This window comes from Grammomys surdaster, unplaced genomic scaffold (assembly GCF_004785775.1).
Source record: "Grammomys surdaster isolate TR1022 unplaced genomic scaffold, NIH_TR_1.0 97, whole genome shotgun sequence".
In the NCBI taxonomy this organism is placed as follows: domain Eukaryota; kingdom Metazoa; phylum Chordata; class Mammalia; order Rodentia; family Muridae; genus Grammomys; species Grammomys surdaster.
The window spans coordinates 19813507-19834945 of NW_021604576.1; the positions used below are offsets into that span (position 1 = coordinate 19813507).

Below are 21439 nucleotides of genomic sequence, written 5' to 3' on the forward strand. Positions count from 1 at the left end.
TCAGGCAGGGTGGTAGAAGTCATCCCTCATGGAATCATGCAAAATGGGAGCCAACAGAACATTCCTGCAACCTAAGAATACCATTAAGATCAGAAAAACTTACCAAGGTAACATATCTACTTCACAACAAATCTGACTGATACCCAACACGGGAAAGCTAATTCAGGGAGTACTGCCTGGCAGCTGTAATCCAAAGACTCAGAAACCAGAAGTGAAACACGTCCTGGAGGCCTCTAAAGTTGAACTTTCCCTATATCACAGAATTCAACAGAAAGTTTCCTTTTTATTCATACCATAGACCTGAGCAGTCTTGACTTATTGCTTAATCCACCAATAATATTTATACAGCACTCACTATGTCTAAAGGGACACTGGAGGCTTCACTGAAACAAATTTGATGGCAGTACTTGTTCTATTCTACAGACACCTGAGGCTGGTAAGACCATGTCCCCAAAGCTTTTCTTTTCTTTTTGTAAATGTATGTATGTATGTATGTATGTATGTATGAATGTATGTATGTATGTATGTATGTATGTATGTATGTATTTACATACCAAGCACTGTCCTCCTCCCAGTTGCCCCCTCACTGAAACTCTCCCCCCAGATGCACCTCATCTGGCAGACACTTGATGCACCAGGGTGGGGGGAATATCCACAAAGGGCCTAAACCTTATCTTAAGGTTCCATAAACTAATGCCCTTTCTTTTCCCCTACTCTTTTCAGTTCCTTTTCCCTCTGCTTTTTTTTTCCACTGAGTTATCATCCAAGACATAGCCCTAAGCAAAAGATAACAGTCAAGAAACAACAAAAAGAATACTATTGGTTTGGGTGTGATAACATGATGGATGAGTTAATTATGACAAAGATGACTCTTGTGCCAATTTTGTTTTCTTATGTTGAAAATCAAAGTTATACCTAGTTATGGCTCATGAGTGTAAAGGTAGCACTTGAGAAACAGAGGTAAGAGGCTTGCTGAGAGTTCCAGGCCAGCCTCAGCTACAAAAAAAGATATCATCTTTCAAAAAGAGAGAGAAATCAAAATGAATTTAAAGCATTAAGCTAGATTGGAGTTACCTAATTCTTCCCTGCTCCAACAAGAAATTCCTTGGGCTTCATTACTCCTTGAAATGGTGGCATTTTCACAGATGCCTCTTAGCATACTGATACTTATTCAACAGTCTGTTAAAAGTCCATCATTCTAGGACAGCAGCCCTATTATTATACTGTCTAGAACCTAGAGTCCTATCACTTTCCAAACTTCAGTCATCAACCACTGACCCATTAAACAACTCCCCCCCCAACACACACACATACATACACAAATGGGCACATACATACACACTACAAAATACCTCTGCCTCAACCTTCTGAATTTTTTTTTAATTCTAAGAATTATGTTCTGCAAGAAAAATAATTACGCACTTGAAAGTAAATCTAATTGCGATTTTACTGGGTTGAGTTTATTTTTTCCTCTTTGTGCTTCCAAGCCTAGATATGGGTCAATATAATGAATTCCCTTATTCAGCACACTGGGCAACTTCTCAATGTAGGAGGACATCCTGGATGGTAAGGCAAAGTAAGAGTCAAGGGTGTGTCCAGCTCCTTCATTTTCCTGTCCCTGTGCCTTTCACATGGTAATATCCATAACCATGATACTATCAACTATTTGTTTCAAATAGATTTCTAATAATTTCTAGTCATATGCTCAAAAGCCTCATCCTAATATTTAGTAAGCAATAGAGAAACCAGGTATATCGTCTTCAGATGTGACCAGATAACCAAACTTTCAACTTATAAAACCATTCAAGTATATATAATAAGAATTATAAAACAAATTCTTCAACAGAAATTGTCCATAGAAAAGTATTTTACTATTTTTATCTGGGTAATGATGTGATTTTTCCTCAAAGTTCACAAACTAAAACTTAATAAACAATTCAACACTACTGGGAGGTGAGTAGGGCCCAGTGGAAGGTTTTTAGGTTTAAAGGCTTAATGGATTGATTTTGATTATATGAAAAGTCTTAAGGAGTAGGGGAGAGGGGTTGGTTTGTAGAGATATTGACTGATATATACACACATAAGGACCTGAGTTCAGTTCCTTAGTGCCTATGTTTAAAAAAAAAAAAAAAAAAAAAAACAAGCATGATAGTGTGCACTTGTAATTCCAGAGCTAGGGAATTGGATGGATCACTGAAGATAATTGGGCATTTAGCATAGTTGAATCTATAAGCTCTAAATTCAGTAAGAAACCATCTCTCAAAAACTAAGGTATAGAGAACTGAGAAAGACATCCAATATTGACCTCTAGCCTTCACCTTCATGAACATATGTATATGTGCTCACATGCACACGTATACACGCATAGACACATGCACTCACATGCATACACATGCATACATTCAAACACACAGACACACATGCATGCATGCACAAATTCACATACAGATAGACACACACACATGCACTCACATGCACACATACACACATGTACACACACATGCATGCATGTACACACACAAAGGACTTGAAGCCAACACACACTCTTTTGTTCTCTGCCATCTACCCCTTTATGATGTTTCAAGAAAGCCCTCACCAAAACCTACTCCTCCATCTTTGTGGGGATGCAATACTCTGAAAATACCCTTATATAAGAAGCTGAAACTTTTGCTGATCCTCACAGCCAGTGGTAATAATACACCTTGAAGTCACTTAGGCTTAAGACTGCTGGCCTACTCTGTACCCAGACTGTTTGTTTAACCTGAGTTTAATGTAACAAGCAAACTTACTCGCCTTGGATTTCCCATGCCATCAACTTTTAAACCTAAGCTAACAGATAGCTGTGATTTTAATTATGTGCTATTTCATGCCCCTGAGCGAGATAATGCACATAAATCATTTGCTGAAAGTAGCAAATACAGAAACTGAAAGCCACTTCCTAAAATCTACTGAAAAAGCGGAAGCATGGATACTAGTTGATAAACAGTGATGTTTGTTATAGGGTCGGTTGAGATCAGCTGGAGTCAGTGACTTAATCCCTTGCAAACCTCCATCATAGATTTCTGTAAATTATTCCATTCCTCTCCACACCATCCTGTGACTCGATCTATGCCATTCAGTAAATACAGAAAGAAGTCTTTTGTTAGAGACAGACACGTACAGCTCATACAACAGGAAGACAAAGTAACTAGACCCACACAGACACCCACAGGGACAGACACAGAGACAAGCAGATTCATAAAGCAGCCTTTGGGGAGGCACATATCCAGGCTCATACCACAGACAGAAAGGGGAAGACGTAGGAAGCATAAAGTAGAGAGTTCAACATGGATTTCAGATCAACATGTGCTCTTATTTCTTTCTTTTAGTTTGTTTTTTATTGTTTGCTTGTTTGGTTTGGTTTTTTCAATTCTTTCCTTTGATGAACTCATACACAAGTACTTGTCTTCTGGTTTGAAGCAGTAAGTCAGACAACACTTGCCACAGTAATGCCTGTGGCTACCCATGAAAACTCCAGCACCACATTCATCAGAAGGACTTTCTAGACAAAGGCAACTGATTTTGCAATTTTTATATACTTTATAGTATTTCAGCCCAGCCAACTTAACCTTCTTTTATGATTATTCTTTTTGGGAGTGGTATAAGAAGTCTCAACACAAGATGAAGGGTGGAATCCTTTTAAATGTTGTAATCAGATACGGCCATCTTCCATCTGCTTACCAGCAAAGATTAACCTCTGCTGACCAGAAGGAATTCCTTCCTTATCCTGGATTATGGCCTTTACATTTTCTATAGTATCCAAGGGTTCAACCTCGAGTGTGATGGTCTTCCCCGTAAGGGTCTTCATAAAAATCAGCATCATGGTGGTGGCTCCACCTGCATTCAAAAAGAGATGGATTAGACCCAATGACACTGATGAGAGCAACTCATAAGGCCACTAGCCAGAGCCGGGCCACAGGGCACACACACCTCTTACTTCTTTCTTCATGTAACATTGATGCTTTATTAGTCACTTGAAGTTAATCACTAATGTAAATAATACATACACATCTTGAGCTTGCAGCCTCCAAATTGGGAGAAATTGCCCTGTCCAGCAGGGCAGTGAACAGGGTCCAGGGGACCACCTGAAAGAGAGAATGGGGGAACAGGTGAATGCAAAGAATGATGGCATGTCTATAGGCTGATCAAACAGTAATTTTTATTTTTTTCACACAAAGGTTATATACACATAGAGACAGGATGTGGGGGAGGGGGTGACACAGGAGCCTAGGTGTTCTCAGGGGGAGTGCATATATCTTCCAGAACAGGGTTTTGGCTAGGTAAATTTTCACAGAAGAAACAGGGAACAGGTCACTATGACTCTGTCTATGATTCGTTTGTTCATATCCAAGCTGGCACTTCCCATCAAAGCTACCTATCCACAAGGTCTATGACTATCTGTTCTTATCCAGGCTGGTAATATTCCACTAAGGCTGCCTGTCTATAGCTATCTGTTCTAGGGTCAGTGTTTTTCCACAGAGACTAAGACTTTGTGTTAGCAAGCATGTATGGCTGACTTAGGCCTACGGCTGATTTTGGCCTTCAGTGTATATGCAAGGCTGCTCTTGACAAGAAATAAACTCCTTTCTTTAAAAACAAAAAAAAATTTATTGATTCTTTGTGAATTTCACATCATGCATCCCAATCCCACTCACTTCCCATCTCTTCACCCTTGCAACCTCCTCCACAAAAAAAAAAACCAAAAAAACAATAAAAATATAAAATAAAACAAAACAAATCTTATGATTGAAGCTGCAGTGTGTCACAGTTTCACACAGTATACCCTTTTGTGCAGTACAGTGTCATGGGTAAGGGGGAGACAGTCCTCTATCCCCCATCCCACCCTTCACCACCTGCAGCAGGCAAGAGAGCTGATCCTGAGGGCCCACACACACACACCACCAGAGTCAGCTCTACTGTGCTGCCCAAGCAAGGTGCAGGGCCCACTCTTCCATATGCTACAGTCAGAGAGAAGTAACCCTCCCATCTTTATACATTATCAAGTCATAGGATTTCTGTTGTAGCAACACAAAATGGCCAACACCAATACAAACTTGCATATTTGAAAACATATTCTCTAGAAGGACTAGTCGGGAAGGGGTAAACAAGAATGGTAATGACAAAAAGGAGGTAGGAAGAATGAATATAATCAAAATACATTATATATGTATGCATGAAAATTTCATCATGAAATCCATTATGATAGATAGCTAATATATGATAATAAAATGACGCAAAATATTTCCTTATGATATCAATAATTAGTATTTATTAAGTTTCAAGTTCTTTGTCAAATAAGCTAATACATTTGATTATTTTGTCTACATTTCAATAGGGGAAAATAAATAGGCTGTTTTCTATCTAAACATTAATTTTTTGAAATTAGCTCATTTGACTTTCCATCATTTTGTAAGACAAGATTATACTAGGTTAAAGTACTTGCTGTATAACCCTGGTGACCATGTTCCATACCTGGAACCCACATAAAAATCTAGATACAGTTACATACACCAGTAATCTCAGTACTTCTATAGCAATATAGAAGACAGAGACAAGAAAATTGGTCAAAAACTCCTAGGTGGTATAGCAAGAGAAAGCAGAGAGACTCAGCCTCAAGTCAAGTGGAAGAAAATATCATTCCTTGCCTGAAAAACTCTTTTCTGACCTCTATGTGTACTATAGCACACACACATACACACACACACACACAGATGTCCACACTCATGTATACACACAGACACATACATGCACACACACAAACACACATGCACATGTGTGCACATACATACTTACAGTCTTTAAGTGTTAAGAAAGAAAGGGAAAGAAGGGAAGAAAGGAAAAGAAAGAGAGAGAGAGAGAGAGAGAGAGAGAGATTATTATATTAGAACCAGGCCTTCTAGGCTGATGAGAAAGTTCAGAGTATGATACATTCTGTCAAAGTAAGCAACTTGAGCTCAATCCCCAGAACCTTCATGGTGAAAAGAGAATCAATTTCAATGCCCACATATATGTATATAGACATACATGATAAACTAATTAATTATTAACTTATTAAGTATAAAAAAATTTTAAAGACTATAGCTTCTGGACTCTTGCTATTATAATTCATTTGGAAGTAAAGAAACTTTACTCCTTTACTTTTCCTCAGAAAAGTCATTATCTATCCTACTTATTTATTTTATAGGATATTTTTTAAATGACATAGTTGTCACATAAAACAAGAAAATTCTAATTATCATCTTCCATAAGAAAATAATAATTTGAGGCTGGGCATATAGCCAGTGGCAAAGCAGTTGCCTAGCTAGGGTTCATGAGGTTCTGGGTATAAGCCATGGTATCATACTCCCTCTTCTGGTCTCCATAGGCACTTCACACATGTGGCAGAAACACACATACATACACATACCCAAAAAATAAAAATTAAAAATTAAATTTTCTAAAGGCAAACATGAAAAGAGTACCTTGCAGCTTTTTCTGTTTCTGATATTCCTGTTTGGGTTCATGCTAAGTAAGGAAAGTCAGCAATTTGGTCAGGTTCACACAATTTAGCAAATGGATATGTTCTGATAGTCTCAGGCCTCATAATCAAAATGGAGATCAAGAGAATCTGTGATCATTGTTATAGCAGCTTACCTGACTCAAGAATAGAGGGAGAGTGCAGTGTCAAGAGAAGGGGGAACAAATGAGTCCTCAGACTGGGTGGCAATAAAAAGAACTCCTTAGAGGAGAATTCGAAATGCATTTGCCTAGGAGTATGTAAAACAACTGAACACAGCCCTGTGGCAAACACAGAGAGCTGTACGTGACTGTGGAAAGAAGGAGTGTGTGAAGTTCTGAGTGGTTGTGTATTGTTTGACATGGACATAGTCACGTCAAGAACCAATTCATGAGACTTTGGTGAGGTTGGTGGGAATTTGATGAAGACTATCTCCAGGGTGTGGTTTAGAGGGATAGCAACGCCTTCCTCTGGTCTGTGTTAGGATGTTTGCAGTGTGTGAAAGTATGAGTGTTCATGAATTATTGACCAGTATGTGCAAAAACTGGCAGCTGCAGCTTTCTCCCAGATGGTTGCAGCCTGCAATTTCTCTCCTACAGAGACTAACAAAACCCTCCCAGTGGGCTGTACAGAATAAATGCACTGAGATTCTGGATTTTTGCATAGTTGGTGTTACTCCATCAGAGTGTGCGCAGTCTACCTGACAGCAGATTTTCTGTATATGTGACTATTTGTCTGTTCTTTCTTCATTCCCCTGATCCTCCACTTGGGTCAATCCCTAAAGCCATGCTGGCCATGACTAGCCCCATACATAACTCTTCAATATAACAGTATTTGTCATTTATTAGGTACATATTAGGTTCCATCCATTTTTACATACAAATATTCTCTCTCTCTCTCTCTCTCTCTCTCTCTCTCTCTCTCTCTCTCTCTCCCTCTCCTTTTTTGAGACAGGGTTTCTCTGTGTAGCCCTGGCTGTCCTGGAACACACTCTGTAGACCAGGCTGGCCTCGAACTCAGAAATCCACCAGCTTCTGCCTCCCAAGTTCTGGGATTACAGGCCTGCACTACCACTGCCCAGCCACTCTCTCTTTTTAAATCTCATGTAGCTATCTAAAATGCCACACTTAACACATCAAGAATCTGAAAGTGGCTAAGTAATTTGTCCACTGCTCAGCACCTGAGGAGGAATGGCCAGAGCTGGATGCAGCCTGCCAATGATCTACAGTTTCACTCCACTGTGTCTTGCTACTTCAACCCACATTAGCTTTCTGAGATGTAAACATTTCTCTTCATCTTTCTCAATAAACATCTTCAAATGAAAAGAAAAGTGGGGCAGAGACTTTTCTAACTCCCGTAGTTCTGTCATGGCTTAGCCAATTAATGTTGGCAAGGTGCTTTGAAAACATCTGAAACTGTAAGTCCCAAATAACTCCTCTGTAAGTAGTCTTGGTCATGGGTCTTGTCACAGCAATAGAAAAGTAACTAAAGCATCAGATCTGGCTTCCTTATAGCATGCATGCATACACACACACACACACACACACACACACACCCCTCCCCTAAACAATGCACCCAGCAATCTCAGAACCCCCTTGAGCTCCTACCTAAATCAGGCTACACACTTATTCATTTCTGCAGAATAAGAAAGGTTTCCCCACCCCTAAAAACAATAAAACATAGACAGTTTCCATTCAATTATATTTCCAATGTATCTAGTACAAAGAATGGAGAGGATGATCTAACCTAGACTGGATTTGGGTGCATTGATAGCAAGATAAAACTGTGTCTTCAAATATAGTGATAGATGATGTTTTAGTGTCTGTTGCTGTGATTTAAAAAAAAATCCTGAAAATCAACCACACTTCAGGATACACTTGTGCCTAGGAATAGTTGACCAACATAGAACGGACGACTAGTTGTTGTTGTTGCTAGTGGTGCTGCTGCTGCTGGTGGTGGTGCTGCTGCTGCTGCTGCTGCTGCTTCTGCTGCTGCTGCTGGTGGTGCTGCTGCTCCTGCTGCTGCTGCTGGTGGTGGTGCTGCTGCTGCTCCTGCTGCTGCTGCTGGTGGTGGTGCTGCTGCTGCTCCTGCTGCTGCTGCTGCTTCTGCTGCTGCTGGTGGTGGTGCTGCTGCTGCTGCTTCTGCTGCTGGTGGTGGTGGTGGTTGGTTGCTTTGGTTGAGTTTTGGTCTTGTTTATTTTGTGTCTGGGAGGCGGGGGTGGGGGGTACATGTATGTACTTTATGTTTAGATATAGGTATTTTGGGTTATTATTGTTGTTATTAGTATTACATTAAGTTTGTTTTCATTTTCTTTTTTTGTTAAAGGAGTTGATAGAGGAGGTAGGGAGGTGAGCTGGGTCTGGGAAAGGTTAGAGAAAAACAGGATTAAAGCATATTGCATGATCCGGGCAGTGGTGACTTGTGCCTTTAATCCCAGCACTTGGGAGGCAGAGGCAGGCAGATTTCTAAGTTCGAGGCCAGCCTGGTCTACGGAGTGAGTTCCAGGACAGCCAGGGCTATACAGAGAAACCCTGCTGTTTCAAAAACAAAAAACAAAAAACAAAAAAAAAACAAAAAAACATATTGCATGATACCACATACAACACATCTACCCAAGCAGATTTCCCATCTCTTTCTCCAGAGTCTAGCCCAGTGAGCCTCCCTGACCTCTTCATCCATGCTTTCTCCTCAACTAGCCAGATCTAGCTTGGTTCCACATCCAGTATAACAGATGAATCGGGCTACCCCACCTGCATGTCAGCCAACCGCTAGACTTGCACCAGAACTCACCCTTCCAACAACCATCTACAAGTCCCTTCTGTACCACATCCAACATCTCCACCAATCTAGACATCCCACCTCCTTTTCTAGAGTCTAGACAATTGAGTCTTTCTGACTACATGATCCAAGTCTTCTCCCCAATACTTCAACCTGATTGAGCCTGGCTGCCACACCCAGTGACCTGGTCGAGACTAGCCTCTCCTCCTGCATGGCAAATGATCTCCAGGCTTCAACAAGGACCCTTCCAACCTATTCCCTAGCCCACAGACTCCTGCCATAACATATCCAAACTTTCTACCCAACCAGATCTGCCTTCACACTCAAGGCATGAAGCAAGAATTACCAGCCCGGCCCACTCTGTCTACCTGACTCAATTCTATTCAAGCCATTTACAACTTCTAGGCTCAACTCTCACACCCTTTCTTCTACCTCAACTAGCTCTGCCCATATCAAACTTTGAACTAACAACAACAACAACAACAACAAATTCTCATGCCCAGATCTCATTGAAAATAAAACCAACAATCTGAAAGATTAAACCAGTGTCTTCTCTTGAAAACCTATCAGTCCTGTAAAACTGTTTGTCAATAGGAATTACCCAGATGAACCTCAGGACACAGAGCTTAAACAAAATGATCGTGAAATTTATTAAACAATTTAAGGAATTTAAAGATGACACAAACAGCTTAATGGAATGAAGGAAGAGAGACTAAGGAGAATAAATGTAGAAATGACAGCTGATGGAAATAATGATGAATCCAAGACTTGAGCATGAAATTCAGTCAGGAGACAGAAACACTCAGGGGAAAGGACTCAAGCTGGAAGGAACTGAATAACCCAATAGCTCAACTAGATAACTTGAAGGAAATACTTATAACTAAAATGAATCAAGCAGAAGGTAGAATATTAGGACTCATATGTAAAGTAGAGGATCTAGACCAAATAAGCAAGGAATATGAAAAATTAAATACACCCACACACACACACACACACACACACACACACACACACACAGAGGGGAAGGGGAGAAGCATACAGAAATGTGGAATACCATGAGAAAAACCAAATGTTGTAAAAGATATGTTTAGATGAGGAAGGAAAATCCCAAACCAATGGCATAAACCAGATCTTCAACAAGATCACAGAAGAAAACTTCCACAAACTATGGAAAGAAAGACCCATACAGATACAAGAAACATACAAAACACCAGACAGGAACAGAAAACAAAGTCCCCACAGCATATCATAGTTAACAAATATACAGAACCAAAAAGGGTATTGAAATCTGTAAAAGAAAGCCATAAGCCACATACAAAGAAAAAGCCATCAGAATAACAGCTGATTTCTCAATGTAAACTTTGAAAGCCAAAAGAGCCTATAACAATGCATTCGAAATCTTAAGAGGCCATGTCAGCCAGCAGTGACTAATATACCTAGTAAAAGCATCTGTCATAATTGAAGGAAAAAGAAAAACATTTTATGTTTATGGCATAAACAGCATAAATATTTTCTATCCAAAGAGCCAAACCTAAAGAAAACACAGGAAGGGGTATTGAGGCTGAGGAGAGGAATGAGCATAGCAGAGAGACTGTGGAAAGAAATAAGATACTATAATTATTAAAACACAAAGTACCACCAAGAACACCACAAAACACTAAAAACAATAACAACAGCAATACAATAACTATAATCAATACACACATTTCTATAATAACTTTAAATATCAGTGACCTCAATTCTCTAATCAAAAGACATAGGTGGATTGAACGTGTTGAGAAACAAAAATTCATCTGTTTCCTGCAAGAAACACATTTTAGTTTTAAAGATGGACACCACCTTAAAGGATAAATATAAATACTCCAACAAAACGGGAACAAGTATCAAGCAGGCTTAATACCTGACAAAATAGATTTTAAACTAAAACTGATCAGAAAAGACACTTCATTCTCATTAAGGGAACAGTTAACCAAGAAAACATTGCTATCCTAAACATATACGGAGCAAACCTGAGTCGTGTGTGTGTGTGTGTGTGTGTGTGTGTATGAATCCACTAATAGGTGATTTTAATATCCCATTTCTCTAATAGATAGATCATCTGAACAAAAATAGACAAACATCAGAATTAATTGAAGGTATCTATAGAATATTCCACCCAAACACCAAAGAATATTCAATCTATCTAGCAGCACATGAGAGCTGTTCTAAAATAGAGAAATCTTGGGACACAACACAAATATTTACAAATTCAAAAAAGTTGAAATGACTCCTTGTATGCTACCTGACCACAATGCAATAAAACTTAAAGTTGACAGGGAGAAAAAAATGTTTAGTACATACACAAATTCATGGAGATTAAGGAACTCATTACTGAATGAAGAATGGGTTAAAGGAAATAGAACAAAATGAAATGAGAAAAAAATAAGACAATAGAAAAAAATCAACAGATCTCAAAGTTGGCTCTTTGAGAAAATAAATAAGAATGGCAGACTAGACTCTTGGTCCAATTAACCAAAAGAAAGAGAGGACCAAAATTAACAACAGAAGAAATTAACAGGGAAACACTTCAAGAGACACCAACGAAATTCAGAATATTAAAAGAGAATATTTTTAAAACCTATACTCCATTAAGTTGAAAATACTAAAAAGAGATGGCTGAATTTCTAGTCTCATCCAAGCCACCAAAATTAAATCAAGAAGTCAACAGCCAAAACAGACTCAGACCCATAATAAATGAGATTGAAATAGTAATAAAAAGCTTTACAGGAGGAGGAGGAGGAGGAGGAGGAGGATTACCAACATGACCACCCAGGCTTCATCCCTAAAATGCAGGGATGGTGAAAAATATGTGAGTCAGTAGTTTATCACATTTTTTTTTGATAAACCACATAAATTACTTAAACATTACTTGACCATCTCAATGCATGGAGAAAAATAACTTTGATAAAGTCAAATATGCTTTCATGATAAAAGTCACAAAGAACATAGAACTAACATCCTCAACACAATAAAAGCTACACATGAGAAAGCCACAGGCAACATCATCCTAAATGGAGAAAAGCTTGAAGTAATCCCAGGAATGTCAGGAATAATGCAGGAATGATCACTGTTCTTACACCTTTTCAACATTGTTCCCGAAGTACTAGCTGAAGCAATAAGGCAAGAGAAGGAAATTAAAGGGACACAAATCATGAACAAAGAAGTCAAGCTGTCCCTATGATACGATACTATACACTAGAGATCCCAAAAAAATTATGCCAGAAAACTTCTAGAACAAATTCAGCAATGTGGCAGGAGGCAAAAATTAACTTTCACAAATCAGTAACTTCACTATATTTCCACAAGAAACATATAGAGATGGAAATCATGGACATACTCTCATTCACAGTAGCCTCAAAGAACATAAAGACATCTTAGGAATAAACCTAACCAAGAAAGGAAAGTACCTCTACAATGAACTTTAAACCTCTAAAGAAAGAGATAAACTAGGAATTGGAAAGCTATCCAATGCTCATGGATTGATAGAATCAACATGCAAATGACCAGTCTACCTAAATCTATTTATACATTCAGTGTAATCCTAATCAAAATCCCTATATCATTCTTCACAGAAATAGAAAAAAACTATTCTAAAATTCATATGGAATCAGTAAGCAATCTTGAGCAAAAGAACAATTCTGAAGAGATTATAATTCCAGATCATAAGATGTATTAGAGAGCTAGAGTTAAAAAATGTATATACATATGGTGCTGGCACAAAAACAGAGATGTAGACTAATAGAACAAAATCTAAGCCCAAACATAAGGTTATATAACATTAGCCACTTAATATTTGACAAGGATGCCAATAATGTAAGTTGGAGAAAAGAAAACATCTTTAACATATGGTGTTGGAAAAATTGAATGTCCTCATGCAGAAGAATGAAATTAGATCCATGTCTGTGACCTTGCACTAAACGAACTCCAAATATACTAATGTTCTAAAAATGAAACAAGAAACACTGAAACTACAAAAAAGAAAACATAGGCTGTACCCCACTTGATATAGGAGAAGAAAAGAATTCCTGAATTGGACTCTACTTGCCCAAGAAATAAGACCAACAACTAACAAATGGGATGTCGTGGAACTAAAAGGCTTCTGCAAAACTAAAGAAAATTTAAGTGAAGAGAAAGCCACAGAAGAGAAAGCCACAGAGATGGAAGAGAGTCTTCACCATCTTTACATCTAACAGAGGGTTAATATGCAAAATGTACAAAAACACAGAGTCAAAAAGAAAAATGACTCATTTGAACAATGGGCCTGGGAGATGAACAGAGAGTTCCCAAAAGAAGGAAAAAATAGCTGAGAAATATCTCAAAAAATGTCCATTGTCCCTAGCAATTATGGGAATGCAAATCATCTCACCCCTGTCAGAATAGCAAAAAGAAACAAAACAACCAACATTAAATACTGATCAGGAGATGGATTGGAATCTCTATTCACTGTTGGTGAGATTGTAAGCTGGTGTAACCACTATAGAAATCACCATAGAGAATTCTCAAAAAGCTAAATGTAAATCTACCATATAACCCAGGTACACCACTCCTAGGCATATATCTAAAGAGCTAACCTTGTGCTCTACAGGTACTTGTTCAGCCATGTTCATTTATGATGCTCTATTCATAAACACTAGAAAATGGAAACAACCTAAATCCCCTTCAACTGATGAATAGATAATGAAAATGAAAATACATACACTATGAAATATTATTCATCTGTAAAAAAAATGATAAATTAACTTTGCATGGTAAGTGGGTAGTACCATAAAGAAAAATATAGGGTGAGATAACACAGATCCAGAAAAACCAATGTTACATGTTCTCTCTTATGAGAGGTGCCTAGCTCCAAATCTTCAAATGTGAGTTCATAACCTGAAGTTACTGCAGAAACCAGGGCCATGAAAAGGAACAATTGCTAGGGTAAGAGACTTGAGAAACAATAGAGAAGGGAATAGCAGGGTATAAGCAATCTGATGGGAGAGATGGGAAAAGAGGGTGACTCTTTGGGACAAGGGTAAGAAGATAAACACAGGAGAGGAGGAAAGAGCAGAAAAATAACAGTAAGGATGTCTGAAAAAATTATAAGAAATCATACTATTAACTATATATCTTCAAAAAACCTTATACATACTTTTGTGTATAAATACACATATGTACTTAAGATTTTCTTATCTTTGTTGACAATGATAAGCCACAGACCATCTAACCAAAACCCCAACACCAGTCATGAGAAACCCTCTTTTGAGGTGTTGATGAGGATGATCAAAAGACACCCCAGATATACAACTTACAACTATCATCCTTGGGTGCCCCAGATGTGGACAGTAAGTCACTATTAGTGAAGACACTGTGCACTTTAGACAAAGGGCCCAGAGACCCCTGAGATGGAGCTGACTTGAATACCCTCTCCCTGAGTACGAGCTTTCATGGTACCAGAAGGCACCATGCAAACTTCCAAATGGGGGAGCAACCAACTGTCCTATCCAGCTATGATGCGTATGAAACATATCAACTACCATCACTGTATGATAACCTTAAGGGTACAGTAGTGGCACACACATGTTAGCAGTAACCAATAGTTCTTTAATTGAACTTAAGACCCACTCAACAGAAGGAAACCATGCTTAATATTAGAAACTTAGCTAGTTACTCAGTGCTAGTAAAATCATGGTTATGGTCACTAAACTAACATAATCCCTAACAACAATCTAAACATTTATCCTTAAGCCCACAGATAAGCATAGTCTTAACCATCCATCAAGGAAATTTCTCTTTGCAACAGATGGAGACCATTACAGAAAGTCACCACCAATCAAAATGCAGAGGTGTAGAGCTCGATCCAAACAGATACATCTACAAAACACTCCCATACCTCAGGGCCAGGGGACATTACAGAAGATGAGATGGAAATTCTAAGACCCAGAGGATCAGAGAATTTGCTCTGAAATTTTGTTCCCGTAATAGCAAAAGCTACACCCATAATTTCTCACTAACATGACTGCCCAAATGTGAGCTGAACAAGGATGACATCAATGGACACCAAGATGGGCAAGGAAAAACCCATGAGGCTTTGGGTTATTAAATGATATGTCCTTTTACATGTATTGTTTAAAAGTATTTCTTTTATATTTTGAGATTATGATACAATTACACAATTTCCTCCTTCCCTTTTTTTTTCAAACCCTCTCATTTAGCCCTCCTTGATCTCTTTCAAATTCAAGGTCTTTTTCATTAGTTGTTGTTATTGTTGTTGTTGTTGTTGTTTTTGGTGGTGGTGGTGGTGGTGGGTGTGAGGGCGTGTGGGCGTGTGTATGTGTGTGTATGTAAAATACATTAAAATATCCTGCTCGTTCTGTATAATATGCTCTTCCCTGGGGAAAACTATTTCTCCCGCTCTCAAATTTCCTTGCTTTCTTCTTATTTTTGCCTATGGTTTTTGTGATTTTGTTTTGATTTTATTTGTTGGAACAACAGGGTCACTCTGTAGCCATCCTGGAATTCACTGTGTAAAACAGGCTGGCCTTATACTCAAAAAGGTCTTCCTGCTCCTGCTTCCCAAGTGCTAGAATTAAAGGTGTGCACTGCCATATCTGACTTTAGATGGTTCTCTTTAGACTTTTAGGAATACACCACAGAGTGTCTGTGGTGGATGTTGATGACTGACAGATGACACAGTCTATTGGTCCACTCAGGGTCTACAGTCATTTGAGGGTCTACTCCCTCAAAGTGGACTAAAAAACTGCTTGTAATGGAGTCTCCTAGGAAAAGGCACAGTCTGAAAAAAAACACTGGTTGAGAGACTATTTAGTAAATTAGAGTAGGGCATACATAATCTAATCTCAGTTTCTAGGGCACCTGGCCTGCCACCTAGCAAGGCTGCCCACGCTTACTCTTTGGTAGCTCAGTAGAGCTCCAAGAGGAAGAGCAGAATTAAGAAAAGGCTCCAGATTTAAATAATTCTCTTCTTGGATTCTATTGACCAAAGCAAATCAAAAGTCCTACCAAATTCAGGTAGTAGAGAAACGCACACCATCTCTTCATGGAAGGAGATGCAATGTTACATTGCAAAGGGTCATATATTTGGGGGTTCTTTTATTTAAAAAAGAAATTTCATTTAATACTTCTTGGCATTTAGGGAAGGAGCCACAATGTCTAGTTTTGTTTGTTTGTTAGTTTTGTTCTTTTTTGTTTTTTCTTGCTCCCCATCTCCCATCTACTGAACAACTTGAACAAATCTACAAATTTTTTTCCTGATTCTACCAATCTTCTGAGATGATCTGCTTACCTAGAGTTTGTATCGCCTGCATATTCTCTCTCTGTCTGTCTTTCTCTGTTTCTCTCTGTATCTCTCACCTCTTATCATTGGTGTGTGTGTGTGTGTGTGTGTGTGTGTGTGTGTGTGTGTGTAGTCTCTTGCTGAAACAAGACAAATGTGACATTAGGGAAACAACAGACCTCCAACACCTCTAGAAAATAGCTGTATTTTTCCCTAAATTAACAAAGTAGTGTTCAGAATCCAAACCCCAAACTACTTCAATATTCTTGGCACATTATTTGCTCTCAATATTTCCCAGCTTACTTTGAAATCCTTTGTAATCCTTCTGGAAGTCATTAAACAGTGAGTCGTGGCTGCTCTCCAATGGTATCCAATGATTTCACCATTCGCACCAGAAAATTCTGCTTAGCAACTTCAACCATTGCTGGGATTACTTCCTGGGAGGACAACAAGTCCTTCCTTCCTGGGTCTGCTTCGGGAGATTCCAGGTCATGGAGTTCTTGGCACTCAAATTTCTCAGAAGCCAGTTGCTACAGTCTGACTACCAAGATGCTGCCTGAAGGGGTGGGGCTCTCACTGCTGTTGCTTCTGCCCTGTTTATAACTTGGAATTTGTTTTGGTATGTCCCTAGTCTCTCCTTTTGCAAATGTCTTGCCTGTGATGCTTCAAAAGAGATCATTGCCAGCCCAAGTTGTAACTTGTGCTGAGAAATCAAGCTGCTTAAAGCTAGGTCTGCATGTGTATCTGAGCAATAAACACTGAAAATACACAACACACACCTCCAACATTCAAATAGAAATTATCTCTAGAAAAGATGCTCCTGGTTTCTCACAAGTTCTGAATCTTTTTTTCCCTTTACCAACTATCACAATCTTCCTTCTGATCCCAGAAACAGAAACCTACCTCATCATACACATCAGCCTTCTACCTGGCAAATCACACTATCCTTTCTCTTATAGGCAAGACTATTAGCCCCTAATTCCCAGCCCTCTGGCTTTGTCCCAGCCACATATCATTTAGAGTGACCTGTCTGATTCACTCTTTCACCGTTCTCAACCCCCATGCTTGGCCCTAATTATACATCTTGAGTTGAAGCCCAGTCCCATCAGCTGATCTGTATGTGTAGTTTAAATAAAGTTATTGTACTTGGTGTGATAGCCATAGGTTATCTAACAACGCCCTCAGAACCAGACATGAGAAACCACCTTTTGAGTTATTAGAAAAATTTAAAAGACACCCCCCCAAATAATATAGGCTAGTTTTGTTGATTGTGGTTGCCTTCTATAATTGGAAGGCTAAGTTCCTGTTTCTGCAGACACCCACACGTTGAGTAGAACCAACCTGGATCTGATCAGGAAACACCCTCACTGTGGACTATCTCGTACAGTACTGGAAGATTTTTGCACAATGAATGACCCAACCTTACCATGATGCTTATTGTAGGACCCCAAAGGGATGCTATGCCCTGGCTGAGCCTTTCCGTATGCTGCTGTCTACTAAGTAACATTCTGCGGTTCCTCTAGGATCAAAACATCCTGACTAAGGCATGGTGCCCCAGGAAGGGAATTTATACTTGACATCCTATTGCCCCCCAGTTGAGTTCCTGTTTTTTCCTGAGTTTGTATTTTTCCTTCCCTGGCTTGGTGTATATATGTTGAACCTGCTCAGTAAAAATTTTGGCATTCTCTCACAATGGATGACCCAAGTCTGAGTATTTCTTTAATCTCCCAGGCCTACACCCAAGCTCGGTACCATGGGCAGCGCCGGCACTGTCACTTATAAATAAAAACACTGTCCAGCATTTGTGATCCTCTTTTGCCTGGCCTAGCACTAGACCTCAGGGTTTGGAAGCCATTTTTCTCTGGTCCAATTAAACAGTTCATCCACCAGATTAACTTGACCTAGCCAATCCCCCTACTGGCCCAATCTAAGGAAGGCCTGATTACCACATCAGACACACAGCCAGAGAAATTCACATGCAAAAGTCAAATTGTAGAAACAAAAGCAACACAAATGGCCCTGACAGCCTGTCTCTTTCCTGTCAAACCCATTAATCCTATAGAAGTGCTCCCTAAATGAACCCAAGGACACAGAATTGAAAAGAACAATCACAAACTTTATGAAAGAATTCAAAATTTTAAGAAGACATGAACAGACCCTTCACTGAACTACAAGAGGATAACAATACACACTTGAGTGATGTCCAAGAAAATACAAATATACATCTGTAAAAAATAGCAAGGATAAATCAAGATTTAAGAAGTGAATTTAATGAAGTGATTAAAACATTGAAGAGAACACAGGGTGAAATGAAGATGAGATTGAAAAGCTTAATATTCCAACTAGAAATATCAGCATACTTGAAGATAAAGTAGATCTAGACAAAATAATCAAGGAAAACAGAAAATTATGAAAAGCAAAGAATGGAAACATACGGGAAATGTGTGGTTTTCCTATATTACCCAGGCCAACCTAAGCTCACCATCTTCCTTCCACAGTCTCGCAGGATATAGGCTGTGCCATATCCAGTGCTTGGAGTCAGTCATAGACTGAGCTAATCCAAGTTGGTATAATACATTACAAACAAAAACGATAACAGAAAATGACTTGATAATAAAACAAAGAAGAACTAACAGTAAAGTTTTCCCACCTTAGTATCACTGCTACAAACTTTTGTTTTAACTCTATGTAGTAAATCATACAGTCGCCACTTTCCAGTTGATGTCACCCATACAAGGTGATAAAAGCTGCCTCTGGTGTAAACTGTGTGACAGAAAGGTAACCAAAACTCAACACCCATTGACCTGCGTGGATCATCTCTCCAGCCACACACAATAAGACCACACCCTCCCCTCCTATGCCAAGGCTCATCTAAGAGAATTTGACCACTGGCTCCTATTGGAGAAACAATGTCCTATAGAGGCCTCTCAGGCAATGGTTTCCTTGGCTGTCACAGGTAGCCGTCAGATGACCCAAAAGCCCTAAGTCTTCTCCTACCCTGAGAGGCTTGAGTGGCCTCCAGTTTAATCAAGTTTTCCGAATCACAATTCAACAAAAAGAAATCCAGAGTAAGGGTTGGGTCAATAATACTCAGGTTTCAATTCTTTTCCAGCAGAGTTTTGTATACATTTATCTAACACCAAGCGATCACTTATAAGTTTCTTTATAGGCTGAGCACCCCAATTCAAAAATCTCAAGTCTAAAGCACAGCATGATAACAAGAGTTGACAATTCCACTTATAAGACTTTCATTTTATGTACACAATTACTTAAAATACCTAAGAAGACTGCCTTCATACTATGCATATAAGTATGATGATCTCATTCGCATAGTATGAATTAATTAGCTTGACAGCTATAATCACACCATATGCCTTAAAAATTGCAATACTTGTAAATTACATGTCAATGAATCTAGAAAAAAATAACTTGTGCATATTTTAAATAAAAATTGCTATAGCAATCACTCTCCCAAAGCAGTAGCAATTATTCATTTGATTCTGGTAAGCCAATGACAAAACGGTGCTGAAGCTGACAAAGCCAGGTGAGTATTGAATGCTGGCTCACTGATGAGCACCATGGTCTTGCCATATTGCAGGAGAGATGCTGACACTTGCTTCCTTGCCCTGGTCTGCTGCTTCCATAGCATACCTAGCTGACCACAACACATCATAGTTATGATCATGACAATGGTGAGACCACCAGCCATTGACCACTCCAGAAACCAGTTTGCTGTGGGATTTTCTCTGCTTATTTGCAGTGTCCCAGATCTGAGAACAAAAGAAACAGTTCAGGCTTCCTACAGAGGACAGAAGGCGCGGAGAGTTGATATTCCACCCCCAACCACTTCCCTTTAGTAGAGGAACAAATTGTTGGTTACAGGAAGAATAAGGCCTTTGCTTCATCTCACAAGTCTCTGCTTTGTGATTGCCAAGTCCCAAGAATTGTTTGAATGTAATTGAATAATGTATATTGTCATTTTCCTAGTCATCTATAGAAGAGCTAGACTTTCTGAATCCAAAGGCAAATGAGCAGAGGGCCTCATTGAGTACCCAACCTTACATCTGTATGCACTGGTTTCTGTTCTCCCAGGAAGGAGTCAGAGTCACTGGCAGGTGACTGTGCTACAGCTGCAAAGACGTCAGTATACAATGTATGGATGAAACACTAAGTAAACCCAAGTCCAGAGGCATGCCTCTGCTGCCTCCCTTTCCTCTGCTAGAGTCATAGAAAAAGCATTTGCATCGTGAGCCGTGAACGACTCCTGAGTACCAATTCTCCTCTTTGAGTGAGTTCTAATGAGTCAAGTTTTGAAGGATGTAGTCATTAGATCTAACTAATGAATCTTTTGAAATCGTGCAGACTTACTGTTGCCACGCTAGTGCCACACAGTTAAATCCCATGTCATTCAATCTCCAAAAAGAACTAGGGAACTCCAAATGGGTGGGACTCAGTTAGGAAGCAGTCATTTGAACATTTACCCTTTAATCCTAGTGTTTATATATTCAGGAAAGTGAGAATCACGCTGGTTTTTCAGTGGCAAGGCAGCTTAGAAACCACAGGTGTAAACACAGAGTATGTGATTTTCACACCTTTAACTGAAATGATTTACATTTTTACAACTTGGTGGACCACGGTGTACAAATAAAACATCTCATCTAGTGTTTTCTCAGGTACCAAGAGTACGTAGGAAGAATTCTACCTTCATTTGAAACCATAACTCAAAGCACATGTCACATGATTTTCAACCCTTGTCTAGGTGACAGCCATGGATGAGGTACTCCAGAAAACACAAAAGCAGGTCCATGGGT

At 39.2% G+C, this 21439-nt stretch overlaps 1 pseudogene; it reads right to left on the minus strand.

Annotated features, from left to right (window-relative positions):
* On the minus strand, nucleotides 1–16974 carry LOC114631745 (annotated as a pseudogene).
* Nucleotides 16975–21439: the final 4465 nt, after the last annotated feature.